This window comes from Balaenoptera acutorostrata, chromosome 9 (genome assembly GCF_949987535.1).
Source record: "Balaenoptera acutorostrata chromosome 9, mBalAcu1.1, whole genome shotgun sequence".
Lineage (NCBI taxonomy): Eukaryota > Metazoa > Chordata > Mammalia > Artiodactyla > Balaenopteridae > Balaenoptera > Balaenoptera acutorostrata.
This window is the reverse complement of record NC_080072.1, coordinates 83,678,240-83,696,108: the sequence shown is the minus strand read 5'-3', so window position 1 is coordinate 83,696,108 and position 17,869 is coordinate 83,678,240. Positions and strand designations below refer to the sequence as shown.

General features: G+C 35.1%; 1 pseudogene; it reads right to left on the bottom strand.

Moving 5' to 3' along the window:
- The window catches only part of LOC103016211 (RNA-binding protein EWS-like), a 28,541-nt pseudogene extending 19,773 nt beyond the window's left edge, over nucleotides 1–8,768 (bottom strand).
- Nucleotides 8,769–17,869: the final 9,101 nt, after the last annotated feature.

Genomic DNA, 17,869 nt, shown 5'->3' with positions numbered 1-17,869 from the left:
GTATATTTTTATTTATTTATTTATTTTTAAAGTGGGATTACTGGATAATATGATAGTTCAATTTTTTTTTTAATTGGGATATAGTTGCTCTACAATGTTGTGTTAGTTTCTGCTGTACAATGCAGTGAGCCAGCTATATGTATAAATATATCCTCTCCCACTTGGACCTCCCTCCCACCTGCACCTATCCCACCCATCTAGGTGCTCACAGAACACTGAGCTGAGCTTCCTGCACTACACTGCATGTTACCACTAGCTCTCTGTTTTACACATGGTAGTGTATATATATCAGTCACAATCTCCCAATTCATCCCAATCTGCCTTCACCCCCTCATGTCAACATGTATGTTCTCTATGTCTGCATCTCTATTCCTGCCCTGCAAATAGGTTCAGCTGTACCATTTTTCTACATTCCACATATATGTGTTAATGTACAATATTTGTTTTTCTCTTTCTGACTTACTTCACTCTGTATGACAGACTCTAGGTCAACCCACGTCTATACAAATGACACAGTTCCATTCCATTTAATGGTTGAGTAATATTCTGTTGTATATATGTATCACATTTTCTTTATCCATTCATCTGTCAATGGACATTTAGGTTGCTTCTATGTCCTAGCTATTGTAAATAGTCCTGCAATGAACATTGGGGTGCATGTGTCATTTTGAAGTATGGTTTTCTCAGGGTATATACTCAGTAGTGGGATTGCTGGGTTATATGGTAGTTCTATTTTTAGCTTTTTAAGGAACCTCCATACTGTTCTCCATAGTGGTTGTATCAGTTTACATTCCCACCAACAGTACAAGAGGGTTCCCTTTTCTCCACACCCTCTCCAGCATTTATTTTTGGTAGATGTCTTGATGATGGCCATTCTGACGAGTGTGAGGTGATAACACATTGTAGTTTTGATTTGCATATCTCTAATAATTAGTGATATTGAGCATCTTTTCCTGTGCATACACCATCTGTATGTCTTCTTGGTGAAATGTCTATTTAGGACTTCCACCCATTTTTTTTTAATTGGGTTGTTTTTCTTTTAATATTGAGCTAAATGAGCTTTTTTGTATATTTTGAGGATGAATCCCTTGTCAGTTGCTTTCTTTGCAAATATTTTCTCCCATTCTGAGGGTTGCCTTTCTGTCTCGTTTATGGTTTTCTTTGCTGTGCAAAAGCTGTTAAGTTTAATTAGGTCCCAATTTTTTATTTTTGTTTTTATTTTCATTACTCTAGGAGGTGGGTCAAAAAAGATTTTGCTGAGATTTATGTCAAAGTGTGTTCTTCCTATGTTTTCCTCTAAGAGATTTATAGTGTCTGGTCTTATATTTGGGTCTTTAATCCATTTTGAGTTTATTTTTGTGTATGGTGTTAAGGAGTGTTCTGATTTCATTTTTTTATTACATGTAGCTGTCCAGTTTTCACATGACCACTTACTAAAGAGACTGTCTCTTCTCCATTGTATATTCTTGCCTCCTTTGTCATAGATTAGGTGACCATAGGTTTGTGGGTTTATCTCTGGGCTTTGGATCCTGTTCTATTGATCTATATTTTTGCTTTTGTGCCAGTACCATATTGTCTTGATTACTGTCGCTTTGTAATATTATCTGAAGTCAGAGAGCATGATTCCTCTGGTTCTGTATTTCTTTCTCAAGACTGCTTTGGCTACTCAGGGTCTTTTGTGTTTCCACACAAATTGTAAAAATTTTTGTTCTAATTCTGTGAAGAACACCATTAGTAATTTGATAGAGATTGTATTGAATCTGTAGATTGCTCTGGATAGTCTAGTCATTTTCACAATATTTATTCTTCCAATCCAAGAACATAGTATATCTCTTCATCTGTTTGGGTCATCTTTGATTTCTTTCATCAGTGTCTCATAGTTTTCTAAGTATAGGTCTTTTACCTCCTTATGTAGGTTTATACCTAAGAATTCTATTCTTTTTGTTGCAATGGTAAATGGGATTGTTTCCTAAATTTCCCTTTCTGATCTTTTGTTGTTAGTATATAGGAATGCAAGAGATTTCTGTGCATTAATTTTGTATCCTGCAACTTTACCAAATTCATTTATTACCTCTAGTATTTTTCTGATGGCATCTTTAGCATTTTCTATGTATAGTATCATGTCATCTTCAAACAGTGACAATTTTACTTCTTCTTTTCCAGTTTGGATTCCTTTTATTTCTTTTTTTTCTCTGATTGCAGTGGCTAGGAGTTCCAAAACTAAGTTGAATAATAGTGGCAAGTGTGGACATCCTTGCCTTGTTCCTGATCTTAGAGGAAATGCTTTCAGTTTTTCACCATTAAGAATGAAATTTGCTATGGGTTTGTCATATATGGCCGTTATTATGCTGAGTTAGGTTCCCTATCTGCAAACTTCTTGGAGAGGTTTTTTTTATCATAATTAGGTATCAAATTTTGTCAAAAGCTTTTTCTGCATCTATTGAGATTATCATATGGCTTTTATTCTTTAATTGTTAATATGGTGTACTGCATTTATTGAGTTGCATATAGTGAATGATCCTTTCATCCCAGGGATAAATCCCACTTGATCCTGGTTTATGATACTTTTAATGTGTTGTTGGATTCCGTTTGCTAGTATTTTGTTGAGTATTTTTGTGTCTATGTTAATCAGTGATATTGGCCTGTAGTTTTCTTTTTTTGTGATATCATTGTCTGGTTTTGGTATCGGGGTGATAGTGGCCTCATAGAATGAGCTTGGGAGTGTTCCTTCGTCTGCATTTTTGGAAGAGTTTGAGAAGGATGGGTGTTAGCTCTCCTGGACTTTAGCACCCCCTCTCCCCCCACTGCCACCAAGGCCTCTTCTGGAACATGGGTAGTTCAATTTTAATTTCTGGAGAAAACACCATACTATTTTCCACAGTAACTGCAGCAATTTACATTCCCACCAATAGTGCACATGGGTTCTTTTTTCTCCACATGCCTGCCAGCATTTGTTATTTCTTGTCTTTTTGATGATAGATTCTCTAATGTGTGTAAGGTGATATCTCACTGTGGTTTTGATTTGCGTTGCCCTGATGATTAGTAATGTCGACCACCTTTTCATGTACCTGTTGGTCACTTGCATGTCTTCTTTGAAAAAACATCTATGCAGTTACTCTTCCCATTTTTTGATCTTGTACTTTGTTTTGTTGCTATTGAGTTGCATAAGATTTTTAATATAGTTTCAATATTTAACCCTTATAAGATACAAGATTTGCAAATATTTTCTCCCATTTCATAGGCTATTTTTTCATTCGTTGATTATTTCTCTTGCTGTGAAGAAACTTTTTAGTTTGATGTAATCACAGTTGTCTATTTTTGCTTTTGTTGCTTGTGTTTTTTGTGTCATATCCAAAAAGTCATTGCCAAGATCAATGTTTCCCTATGTTTTTTCCAGGAGTTTTATGTTTTCAGTTCTTATATTTAAGCATTTAATGCAGTTCTAGTTATTTTTGTGAGCAGTGTAAGATAAGGGTCCAATTTCTTTCTTCTGCACATGGTTATTCAATTTTCCCAAGACCATTTATAAAAAAGATTATCTTTTTTCCTTTGAGTATTCTTGGCTTCCTTGTCAAATATTAGTTGACTAAATATGCAAGGGTCTATTTATGGACTCTCTCTTTTTTTCCATTGGTCTAAATTTCTATTTTTATGACAGTATTGTACTCCTTTGAATGCTGTAGCTTTGTAGTATTGTTTGAAATCAGGATGTGTGATGCCTCCAGCTTTGTTCTTCTTTCTCAGTATTTCTTTGACTACCTGGGGTTTTTTGTGATTCCATACAAATTTCAGGATTATTTTTTCTAGTTCTGTGAAAAATGTCACTGGAATTTTGATAGAAATTACACTGAATCTGTAGATCACTTTGGGTAGTATGGGCATTTAAACAGTATTAATTGTTCCCATCCATGAACATAAGATATCTTTTCATTTGTTCATGTCTTCTTCAATCTATCACTGTCATGTAGTTTTCATTGTACAGATATTTCACTCTCTTGGTTACATTTCTAAGATTTTATTGTTTTTGATATTGTTGTGAATGGGAGTGTTTTCATTTATTTTGTGTGTGGTTTGTTGTTATTGTATGAAAATGCAACTGATTTCTGTATGTTGATTTTGTATCCTGCATCTTTATGAACTTATTTATAGCTCTAAGAGTTTTTGATGGTCCTTACAGTTTTCTACATATGGGATCCTGTATTTGCAAACAAAGATAATTTTACTTTTTCCTTTCTAATTTGGATTCCTTCTTCTTTTTTTTTTTTTTCCTAGCCTAATTCCTCTGGCTAGATCTTCCTCTATTATGTTGAATAGGAGTGGTGGGAGTGAGTACTCTTGTTTTTTTTTTCTATTCATAGAGGAAAATCCTTTAACCTTCACCACTAAATATGCTGTTTGCTGAGGCGTTTTATTATAATTGATGTTGTATTTTGTCAAAAGTTTTATTCTGCATCTACTGAGATGATCTTATGGTTTTTATTTCATTCTATAAATGTGTGCATAACATTAATTGACTTGTATATGTTGAAACATCTCTGTATCCCAGGGGTGAATCCCACCTGACAATGTGGTATGAATCTTTTAATATGCTTCTAATTCAATTTGTTAATATTTTGTTGAGAATTTTTGCATTTATATTATCAAAAGGAAATAACAGTGTACTTTTTTGTGGTGTCCTTATCTGGCTTTGGCATCAGGCTTCATAAAATGGATTTGGGAGTGTTCTCTTCTCTTTAATTTTTGGACAAATTTAGGATTGGTGTTAATTCTTCTTTAACTGTTAGTAGAATTCACCAGTGAAACCATATAGTCCTGTGATTTTCTGTGTTGGGGGGTTTTGATTACTGACTCAATATCTTTAGTCATAATTGATCTTTTCAGATTTTCTATTTCTTCACGATTCAACCTTGGTAGGTGGTATGTGTCTAGGAATTTACCAATTTCTTTTAAGTTATCCAATTTGTTGGTGTATAATTGTTTATAGTAGTCTCTTATAATCCCTTTGATTTTTGTAGTTACAGTTGTAATGTCTCCTCTTTCTCTTCTGATTTTATTTCTCTTCTCTTTTTTCTTAGTCTAGCTTAAGTTATGCTGATTTTGTTTATATTTTCAAAAAATTGTCTCTTCATTTTATTAATCTTTTCTTTAGCTTTCCTATTCTCTATTTCTTTTATTTCTGTTCTGATTTTTGTCATTACCTTTCTTCTGTTTACTTGGACTTTGTTTGTTCCTATTTTTCTAGTTCCTTGTGGTATAAAGTTAGATTGTTTATTTGATATCTTTTTTTCTTAATGTAGGCATTTATTTCTATAAACTTCTCTCCTAGAACTGCTTTTGCAGGATCTCAGAGGTTTTGATATGTTGTGTTTCCATTGTCAGTGGTTACAAGATATTTTTTGTTTTCCCTTTGGATTTCTTCTTTGAAATTATTTGTTCAGGAATATGTTGTTTAATTTCCACATAATTGTGAATTATTTACCTTTCCTCCTGTTATTGATTTCTAGTCCCTACCATCGTGTTTGGAAAAGAAAATACCTGGTATGATTTTAATCTTCTTAAATGCAAAGACTTGTTTGGTGACCTCTCACATGCTCTGTCCTGAAGAATGTTCATGTGAGCTTGAGAAAAATGCCTATTCTTCTGCAATTGGATGGAATGTTCTGTACATGTCTGTTAGATATATTTGGTCTAAAATATGGTGCAAGACAAATATTTTCTTGTTGATTTCTGTCATTACTTAAAGTGGGGCATTGAAGTCCCCTACTGTCATTATATTGCTATCTATTTCTCCCTTCAGATATGTTAGTATTGCCTTAATATAAATATGTGCTTCAATATTGGTTGCATATCTATTTAAGAGTGTTATATCTTCTTGATGAATTGACCCCCTTATCATTATAAGGGGGTCATCATATAATGAACTTCTTTGTCTCTTATTACCATTTTTGGCTTAAAGTCTACTTTATTTTATATACATATAGCTACCTCTGCTGTCTTTTCATTTTCACTTTTATGGAATACTAACTGATCTGCATTTATTGGTATTGCACCCAGCTGTTCACCTCCTCTAATTGTTAGCTGATTTTTCTTGTTATCAATGATGCTCCAGTACAGAAATTGTTAGACAATCATAGAGTTGAATTGGAGCTCCTTTTCTAGGTGTTTTTTGAGTCTAGTGTTTGAGGCTTGCTCTGACTCCAGAAAGACTCTTTTTAGTTGCCTCTGCCTCTAGTTTGTATGCTAAACTTCCGGCTGGTGTATCTTGCTGCTTTCATGGAGCTAGTAGTATTAATTGTACACTGCTAAAATGTCCATTGTTTCTGGAAGTGCCCTTAGACTTGAAATTCCTCATTCTCAGTTCCAAATAAAGTCAGTCTCCTTGTAGAGCTAGTTGTTCTTAAGGCTTGAATCTCTGCTGGTCCTAAATTGTGCACTAATGTTCTGAACCTGGAAAGTGGGAACATAGTCTTCTGCTCTTAGATTGACTCCCTGCTCTATGAGTGAGACATTAGGCAAGAGCAGTAGTTGTGGTCTTCGTTTTTTTTTTGGGGGGGGGGTGGAATCTGTGGTCAGAATACATTTATTGACTTTTTTTTTTAACATCTTTATTGGAGTATAATTGCTTTACAATGGTGTGTTAGTTTCTGCTTTATAACAAAGTGAATCAGTTATACATGTACATATGTTCCCATATCTCTTCCCTCTTGCATCTCCCTCCCTCCCACCCTCCATATCCCACCCTTCTAGGTGGTCACAAAGCACCGAGCTGATCTCCCTGTGCTATGCACCTGCTTCCCACTAGCTATCTGTTTTATGTTTGGTAGTGTATATATGTCCATGCCTCTCTCTCACTTTATCCCAGCTTACCCTTTCCCCTCCCCATATCCACAAGTCCATTCTCTAGTAGGTCTGTGTCTTTATTCCTGTCTTGTCCCTAGGTTCTTTATGACCTTTTTTTTTTTTTTAGATTCCATATATATGTGTTAGCATATGGTATTTGTTTTTCTCTTTCTGACTTACTTCACCTTGTATGACAGATTCTAGGTCCATCCACCTCACTACAAATAACTCAATTTCGTTTCCTTTTATGGCTGAGTAATATTCCATTGTATATATGTGCCACATCTTCTTTATCCATTCATCTGTTGATAGACACTTAGGTTGCTTCCATGTCCTGGTTATTGTAAATAGAGCTGCAATGAACATTTTGGTACATGACTATTTTTGAAATATGGTTTTCTCAGGGTATATGCCCAGTAGTGGGATTGCTGGGTCATATGGTAGTTCTATTTTTAGTTGTTTAAGGAAGCTCCATACTGTTCTCCATAGTGGTTGTATCAATTTACATTCCCACCAACAGTGCAAGAGGGTTCTCTTTTCTGCACACCTTATCCAGCATTTATTGTTTGTAGATTTTTTTGATGATGGCCATTCTGACTGGTGTGAGATGATATCTCATTGTAGTTTTGATTTGCATTTCTCTAATGATTAATGATGTTAAGCATTCTTTCATGTGTTTGTTGGCAATCTGTATATCTTCTTTGGAGAAATGTCTATTTAGGTCTTCTGCCCATTTTTGGATTGGGTTGTTTGTTTTTTTTGATATTGAGCTGCATGAGCTTCGTGTAAATTTTGGAGATTAATCCTTTGTCAGTTGCTTCGTTTGCAAATATTGTCTCCCAATCTGGTCTTCTTGAATTGCCTTTCTCAGTGTAAAACCTCTGCCATTTCAGCAAGCTGGGGTAAGGGTAATCAGGGCTCAGAGTTCTTGGCTTGTGCAACTGGCGTAGAGCTTTTTCCTTATGAGTCGGTAGCTGGATAGAAAAAAGATGCCCAGATCTCTTAGTCGCTCTTGCCTAGAATAGAGCTTCTCCAATACAAAGCTGAGAGGAATGAGAAATGCTGGGATTCTGGCCTTCCTGAAGGAAGAATCCATAGTCCCTTACGGGAAACTGAGGGGAGAGGGAGTCCCATTCTCTTTTCTTTCTTATTTTCTGCCTATAGTGGGGCTTCCAACATGCTGAGCTACAGATGGGCCAAGAGTGAGTTATGCTTCCCCAAATTCAGAGTTTATCCCTGTTTTTACCAAAATTTAATGGATTTTCTTCATTAAATATTTCTAAATTTTCTGTGTGCTATTAGAATAAATTGCAGAGATTTTAAATAGCTGTTTACTTTATAATTTGTTTTTTGCTGAGGAGAGGGTTTGTGATCCTCCTCATGCTATCATTCTGCAATTGTCTTTCCCTAAACAATGTAATTTTAAATAAAAATCATATGCTATAATTCCAAATCCTTCAAAATTGCTTTAGAAAAACAATTATTTTTATTAACTTGCCCCTGGATAATATAGACATTTTTCTGATTAGTATGTATTTTCTTGGGAAAAATTTTAAATGTGGTAATTTAATGAGTGTATCGCAAAGTTCTCATAATTCGTTTCAAAAAGTAAATTGATTATTATTCAAGGTATACTCTGTTGTCACCAGCTTTCATTTGACTTCTGTGTTTAGCCATGGGAGAACCTAACAAATGATTGGAGGCCTGTGGTTTTAAGGTCAGAATATTTCTTCCCTGATCCCCTCCCCGCTATCTGCCTTGGTTCTATGGTTGTGGCTGTGGTTCTGTCCTTTTGTAACTATAGCTCCTTTCAGACTCCTAGTGCCAGTTCTCACATGACTCTGGTAATAGTTTTTCTACTTACCTTGAGAGAGCTTTTCACCATTGCTGGTCTGTAGGGCCTCATCATCCTTTGTTGGTTCAACCATAAATAGTCCCTTATTTAAACTTACTTCAAAATGTCAGCTAAGTGTGGCATTTATTCCTGGTGGGACAGTGACTCGTTTTCTTGGTGAGTGGTTCTGGGTCAGAGAAAAGAATATTAACTTCAAGAGAAGAACATGTGACTACAGATCAGGCTCCTATTTTAAATAGTTTCCTGACAATGTACATTTACTATCTATTCATAGTCTGCTGTCTACTTTGCAGGACCCAGGATCAGTCATTGTTCTTAGTTGCTGCTACAGACATTGATATAGACATAATTAAACAGAAAAAATGAATTTATCCAAAGGGTGTTACATAACTCATTGAAACTCCAGGAAGCCTAGAGAACTGGGACTGGAAAATTGAGGAGGAACAAGGACCATGGTCAAAATCAGTAACACTAGTCCAGTGAGAAAACTGTTGCAATTGCCACAGAGAATAGGCACCCTGGGATACAGTGCCTCCATTGTTGATGCTGAAAACTGGACACTGTCCTTTGCTGCCTCTAGACCTCTAGGGTTTGCCCCTGCTACTAATGCTGTACACTGACATAATGGGTTCTTTGTCCTTTCCTCTCAATTCCAAGTCCAGAGTTGGTGAGTTGGATTGACAGAAACAATATTTCATCCCATGCCCTGACAAAACTATCTGTCATTTTCAGCTTCCACTAATACTCGCCAGGTAAGGAATTGCCCATCCATAAAAGGGGACTGAATGTTTGTCATAGAGAACATGCTAAATACCCATTGCTATGTGCCTATTTGTCTGACAAGCGGTTGTTACTTTTGGCTGTCCAGTTCATGTAGTTATACTTCAAAAACAAAAACAGAATGAAACAACTCCACCTTAATGTACTACACCATCCTTCATGAAAATAAAATGTATTTTCACCTTCCCCCAAAGAAGGAGAACTCAACATTTCATCAGTTACTGCATCCAGCCAGAGCACCAATATCTCTGGGGAAATGTATACTACTCTTTTTCTTCTGACTTCGACATGCCTTGATATTTTGTAACTACAGAATTCTCACCACAAATATGTCCTATAGAAAATAGTAAGAGGAATGAAACTGAAAGAAAATGAAAGAAGGAATAAAACAAAGGACTTTGTTTTTCATCTCTTTGGGATTCTTTACTTACTGAAGTGGCTGGAGTGACTAAAACTTTTCTTCAATTCATGAAAATTGTGCTCCACCTGTCTATTGCCTAAGTCTGTGGATTTCTCCCTTTATTTTAAATGAAGATGCTTCTGTCATCTGAATATCCATCAATGTGCCATTGGATCTAGTTTCAGTTAACTAAGCAAACAATCACAAAAGCTCCAGGCAGCTTCAATTATTGTACCAATGAATAATCTTTGATAACCTTGTTAAACTTTGTGATGAATGCAGAGTTCATGATGCTGCTTTCTGGAGCTTTGTGTGCTGGTAAAGGAGAGTTTGAAATAACCTGAAGAGTGTTCAAGATCAAATCCAAGTGATTGGATTCTCTTATGACACCTGATATTATAAAATTAGGATGGCTGGAATAAAAAAAAAAAAAAAAAACTAAACTAAAAATTATTATCAGCTTGCATTATCTCTGCTTGAGATAAATTATACAGTTACCTAAATTTATAATTGCTCTTTGGAAAGTGAAATTTTTGAAGTGCTCATGTCATGGTCCAGCTTGCTTTCAACAGCAATTAACTGGTATGCATAATGTAAAGATACTTTTAAAGATATGGCATATATTATCCATGTGTTCTCTTTTCTTTTTTCTCAGGCCAGGAATGAGCATCAAGTAGAATATCTTTCTCCGTAGTAATTTCTTATGTGTTGATTTCAGTTTATCCAGCAGATCCTTCCTTGACTCAGTAAAATTGGGCTACATATTAAGTCTTATGTTTTTTTTTTTTGCTTTGTGTCAGTCATTTCCCCAGAGGTTTGAAGTCAGCAACAATAGAATTTTGCAGTTCACAGCAGAAGACTCCTGATTATCAGCAGAAGCTCCATGATCTGTCTTGAATTCTCTGTTTCTCAGCTCCTTCACTAAATCATCTTACTCCTCCATTGTGACCTTATTCAGATCTTCCAATATATTCAACACTTTCTTCTGTGTCAACATAGTGCTTAGTGGTACCCCATGCTGGTTGTGATTAACAATGCACTGAAAAAAGTTAATTTTCTGATTTTTTTCAAAATTATTATACCATATATAAATAACATGTTGAAATTTTCCAGCACCAACCACATTTTATAATTATTATTTATTTTCTCATGAAGAGAAGCAACTCACATGCACAGTAGATGAGAATATGTACATAGTCATGGTTATGTCTTTTATGTAGTCACACTTTACTACTTCCAAATTTTCTTCTAATGTATGATTATTTCCTGCCTCTTAGGCTCACCTACTTTCTTCACAGGTGTATATACTTCCTTAGAATGCCTTTAAAACTTACTTATGAGGGGAAAATGATAGGAAAAATACACAACATATTTTTTAAAATGCAAGCATAAGACAAAAACCTATAGAAAAAAATTGCTTAGATAAGACTACATCATATTCTACATCTTTTCACATTGATACTCATGCAACTCAAATATTTTTACTGACACCTACATGTAGGTTTGTCTACCAAGTTTTCAATTTATATAGTGAATATTGTTTAGATTTACTTGAAAGATATGCCAACGTATATTCAGATGAATAGAGTTCAGAATATCAAGTAATATTTTTGTTTACTCCATTGCATGCTAAACATAGCAGAATTATTTCCCCAAATACCAGTTGAGTTTTTCATTTCAGCCCTGTCTAGAAAATTAACTGATCACTTAATTAATTAAGTGATCACTCCCCATACCAGTTAAGATTCCTTGTTTCATGCAGAAGAACAAACTGGGTAATTTAAGCAGAATATTTGTGAAGAGGATAACGAGTAGTACACAAAAAATTAGGAAGTCTAGAGAATCAGGTCAGAAAAATGGCCAGGAAGAGGGGAAACTATGTAGCTGCTAGCAACAGGCTAAAGGCCACATCAAATATCAGCTCTGTGATAACAGTTCTACTGCTGTTGCAGCTGTTGAACACCACACAGACCAGCTTGTACTCCTGCCACTGTTGGCACCAAACACAATACTCTGTATACACTGTGCTGCTTCCACTGTTGCTGCTCCTATCCCTGGAACCTGGATAATGTTGCTACTATTGTCATAATTGATGTTCCTTGGCCTCTACCCTAAATTTACAAAATCCCAATTCAAAGTCCAAGATGGTGCAAACTGATTGAAGGAGCAAGGTCACATACTGTCAATCTAGTTGCAAGAGAGGCTGAAACTATCATACTTGTCTCAGAGAAAATAGGCTTTGTCTATACTGACACTCAGAGGTCAAGAAGAAGTCAAATATGGGAAGAGTGATCATATTCTGGACAGCCAAAAGTCAACTCATATTGATTACATGACTTATGAATTTTCTATTGTTTAAATGAGTTGAAGGAATTGACCTGTCAGTAAAAAGAAAATCAGCAACCCTAAACATAAATTAATAGATCAGTGGGATAATAATGCTTATAATACCATTAGTGTTGGCTTTAACTTGAGGTTGAAACTACCAATTCAGCATTTTATGGGAGTACTTTAAATCCTCCTTTTAGTTATGGAGTTAGAAATTCAAAAATTCAACCCTTATGAGTGAAGCAGAGCAAGCATTTATGAAAATACTAACCTGGGTTAAATATGTACTCTCTGGACATGAAAATAATGAGCCCATACGAGGCATGAGGTCTTGACCTTGCACTGGTCAAGTTCTCACCCGCTGAGTTAGCGATCTGTATAAGCACTATTATTCTCCTTTTCTTGCAAGATTATATAAAATTCCAATTGAAAATAGATTTTTTTTTTTAAGGCTGAAGCTAGATTTTATCAAAAGACACAAAGTTTCTATTTCTTAGCTCTATTGTTTTGCTATCTCAAACTCCTTATCACCCCTCTCTGATCCCATAGAACCCCACAAAAACTAGCAATTTAAGATCCATTCACCCAGGCAAGGGAATGTAAACATGGCAGATGAGGCTTGAAGTATGGAAATTTCAATGGAAGCAATCCAGTGTACTAGGACATACACTCCATGGTAAAAATAAACACAAAAACACTCCTTTTTTTCCTCAGAAATTCTGGAGTTTGTGTAGAATATAAATGTATATATATAACTGCCATATATCAGTTCTTAGATCAGTTACACAATGTTTTGACTCCCAACAAATTTTATATATCTTCCCACAGCTGAATAAACTTTTCCATTTCTGTTTAAGTGCTGAGTCACTAATGCATGTTCTTCTTTTCATAGAGAAGACATCCATAAGTGACCTCCCTAAGTCTAAAATGGCCACTTTCCTCCACTTGGCAGCTAGGTAAGCATTAATTCAATAAGACTACACTTCCAAAATTGTATTTGCCTTAAAAACCAGGATTATCTGTTTTCTCCTACTTCATCTGGCCATATGACTTCTAAAAAATATGTAACTGGGTTCTTTATGTGTGAATATTGGATCTGGTAGATTTAACAAAAAGTAATGATGATAAAGTACTGAGTTCCTATAGTGTGCAAGAAAGGCTGCTGTGCACTTTATACACATTACATCTGCTGACCTGAAACAAATAGACTGCCAGATATTTTTCCAGCAAAGATAGCTTATATAAGATCAGTAGAGAATTGTAATTTCGGATCTGCCACCATGGCAAGCCATGTGGTAGTTTCTGCACAGCAAGAGAAGGAGGATGCTTTTATAGGTAGAAAAAGAAAGTGAGGAGGGCTATAGTAAACAAAGACTCCATGGCTTTTGATTGGCTGAGTCCTTGCCAGGAAAGAAAAAAACTCTTTCTTCCTCATGTTGGACTCTCATCCCCCAACTCTATTCAACTGTTTCTACTTATTATTTTTTTACATATATAATGCCCCAAATCGTTACCAGATTCACATATATACAGGGAGGAAAAGTGATTTTCTCAGTGTTACACAATTTTTAAGTGGCAGAGCTAGGATTGAGTGCACTTTAGCCACATTTGAGGATCTAGAGGAATTATTTGAAAACTGATACATAAAGGGAAAAAATCAAGTGTGTATCCAGCTTTTCCAATGTGAATTGTACTTAAGTGTAACTAAATAATTGAGCACCAGAATTTCTCTTTAAGGAAGTACTCAAAACTTTAAATGAAAAATAGTAGAGTCAGAACATCACCATTTTTAAATCCAAGAGAAACAGAGATGCTGGAAACGGTTACCAATAACAGCTAAAAACCACAAAAAGGAGAGAAAGCTAGACTATATGTGTTTCCTGCTGGAACACACAGTACCACATTCCAGAATGTGATCAAGCTTCTAAGTCTAACAATAACAGGGGACAGAAGAGCATATTAAATAACACCCCAGGGATGAAAACAACCAAAACCATATTGTGGAAAACCACCTGAGTCTGCAGTAAATAAATTCTAAGAAATTGAGAAAGAGTGAGAACAAGAGCTAGAGAGAGCAGGGGATGGGGGGGGCAGAGAGAGAAAATCAAATCTATAGATTAAAAGAAACTTAAGAAACTTGCTAACCAATTGCAATGTGTAGAACTTATCAGAACACTAATTATTAAAAATCCTTTAACAGGGGCTTCCCTGGTGGCGCAGTGGTTGGGAATCTGCCTGCCGGTGCAGGGGACACGGGTTCGAGCCCTGGTCTGGGAAGATCCCACATGCCGCGGAGCAACTACGCCCGTGAGCCACAACTACTGAGCCTGCGTGTCTGGAGCCTGTGCTCCGCAACAAGAGAGGCCGCGATAGTGAGAGGCCCGCGCACCGTGATGAAGAGTGGCCCCCGCTTGCCGCAACTAGAGAAAGCCCTCGCACAGAAACAAAGACCCAACACAGCCAAAAAAAATCCTTTAACAATTATGAAACGGATATATTTATTTGAACTCTGTCTAAATATTTGGTGTTATTGAGATATTGTTTTCATGCATATTTTAGGCATAATAAAAAAGAATATTGCAGTTATGTTTTAAAAGTGTTATATTTTAGGTATACATAATAAATATCCTTTAATACAAGTATGTAATACTTTATATTTGTTTGAATAATCCATGAGGAAAGGATAGATGGAGGTAGGGTCATAGATGAAAGAAGATTGAAATTGGGAGATTAAATAATGGGTTTCATCATACTATTCTTTCAAAATTTGTAAATACTGAATTTCTATAATTAGAAAACCTACAAGTATAGTTTTTTTTTTAAATATAAACTAAAATGAGGAACTCGTGAGTCTTTTTTGACTCCCTGCAATTAATATCAAGCACCCATTTTTCTTTCTTTCAAATTCTTGGTTCCCTATGAGTGTCAATGCAACATTAAATTATGTTTGTGCAATGAAGATAGTTTCTTTAGATTTTAGAAGACTCTTACAAGGTGTGCCAGTTGTGTTTGTTGATAGTACCACACCTGCTCTTCTAAGCCTGTCATTCAAGTACAATTGTATAGAGCCCAGCAATGCCATTTACCAGATGCCCTTGCCAGCATTTTTCTATTTCAATTTTGTAGTAGGAGGCACTCAAGTAAAATGTGATAGATTGAAGAGAAGAAAAAAATCATATTATTTGTAGCATAAAATCATATTCTTATGTACTGAAAGCACATACAAGCATATGCATGACCATTGATTGGCAGAGAGAAGCAGTAGGTTTTGCCTACTTTCAGGCTTCCTCTTAAGAAACATCAAGTTTGATATGAAAGCAACGAGGCCTTTTGTGGCAGCTTCCTTGAAATTCCTTCAGGGACAGGGATAACACCAAGTTGGGATTCCGGTATGGTCTATTTTTTCATCTATGTGTTGGTTACTTGAGCGTTTGTGAAAATCATTGAGATGTATACTACGACACTTACACTTTTCTATGTATATGCTACTGTACTTCAGTAAGATGTTAAAACAAAAACAAAAACAAAAACAAAACAAAACAAGAAAAACAAGAATAGTCAGGAAGTGCTGAAAAACCTCTACCTTTTCACATTTGTTTCAATTGAGCAAGAAAAGTCATTGTGATACTGAAAGACAACAAAGACTGATCACAGATAAATTCAGATCTGCATTATTTATAGATATCCAAATAGCAACTCAACTGATTAAGACCTCAGGTTTAAATTAACCCATGCCAAATGCAGGGTAGTGATAGATATTTCCAATGTGAATAGAAGCATTCCATGGATCATTTTCAATTTGAACTTTGATGGCAATTTTGGGGCTTCTATCAGGGCCTGTACCTGCATCAGGAATTGTGAAATATTGTGAGAAACACATTTCCTGGGTCATTTCAATTTGGTATATAATAACTCAGCTTCACTGGTAATGGCATCTCAAGGTGGAAGCGCTAAACTGGGTGCATGAAAGAATTACAGGGAAAGAAATATGAGCCTCACTTACTGACCTGAAGGTCAAAAGGTGGACTTGCAAAGAAAAATCTCAGGGAGACTTCTACTTTAAGGGAAATTAATAGAGTATAATGTGTGTGGGGGAAAGGAATTAGGCTTGCTCTACATGACATATTTTAGCTTATTCTAGACCCATCAAAGTAAAACATCTGCAGAGTCTAAAAATGTATTTTGATAAAACATTCTTAAATACATTAAGATGCTGATGTATAAGATAATTATTTGTCATTAGGTTAATCAGTCATAAAAATGTCCCAAAGATTCCATAAATTAATTCTTAACTAAACAACCATAAGTATATTATATACTAATCAAAACAAACACTGTTATAGCAGGTTCTATTTCACAGAGTATTTTGACATGCCCAATTTGAATTCGTTCCTTTACCAATGACATATTATCTATACTGAACATTATGCATGTACACTACACACAGACCTACAATTCCTAGGAAATCACACTCTAAACAATCTGTTCATAACTCTGACTGCCCAGTGTGGTTTTTAATTTTTTTTAAATAATTGTAATATAAGCTTACATTTCTTTGTAAAGATTCAAATGTTAAGAAACTCTTAGAACAACTTTTGGGAAGGTCTTATTGATCTCCTTTCCTTTTTATCCCGCTCCAGACCTCAAGAAAAACCATATTCACAAATGATACGTATCCTCTTAATACCTTTTCCATACTTTTGAGGTAGATATGCACTTATCTATGCATAGGGTTTTTTAAACACATCATTGTGTTCTGTAACATTTTTCCCACTTAGTAACATGTTCTGAAATAGTTTTCCATGTTAATACACTTAGTTCTACTTCATTTGGTTTAGTCACTACCTAGTCTTCCAAATTATGGGTGTTTCATAATTCAATCAACACCTGATACAAAGGTTTACAATTTCAAATAATATACAGGTTAAAAACATGGGCTCTGTGGTCTGATTACTCTGCTGTTTAACTAGTATGGACACTTGAGCAAAGTATTTAACTATACTGAGGTGCATTTTCTTAATCTATAAAAATGAGATGAATGCCTACCTCACAGGAATACTGTGAGGATTAAGTGATATAAGTAACAAGCACTAAGCATAGAACCTGGCACATAGTAAATACTCAATAAATGTTAAATAATACACACACACACACACACGATGTATGTAAAGTACCTGACATACTGCCCAAGATGTTAAATGCTCAATATATGATATTATTATATAGATATCTTTCATGTTTTCTTCTCTGTTTTTAATAATCATTAAATATTTATCTACAAAGGTTTTATTTATATGAAAAGTATCTATCATTTGTTAATTTGTTAATATTTTTAGCCAGTTGAGTTTTTTAACTCTGTACAATCATTCTATATGAACTTTTTTCAATTTTATGAATGCAAATTACTCATACAAATTACTTATAGCTTTTAATATTTGTCAAACTTAGAAAGGCTTATGCCACAAAAACTGTAAAAATATTCTCCTATACTGTATTATTATTTTTATTTTTTCTGGAATTTTTTCCTACCTGCTTCTGGCATGCATCTTTTTATATGATGTGAGGTAGGCATCTGTTTTTAATTTTTTTCCAATGCATCACCAATTATCTCCAAGTCATTTTTCAATTCTTCCCCCATGGATTTGAACTGCCATCTTTAATCACAT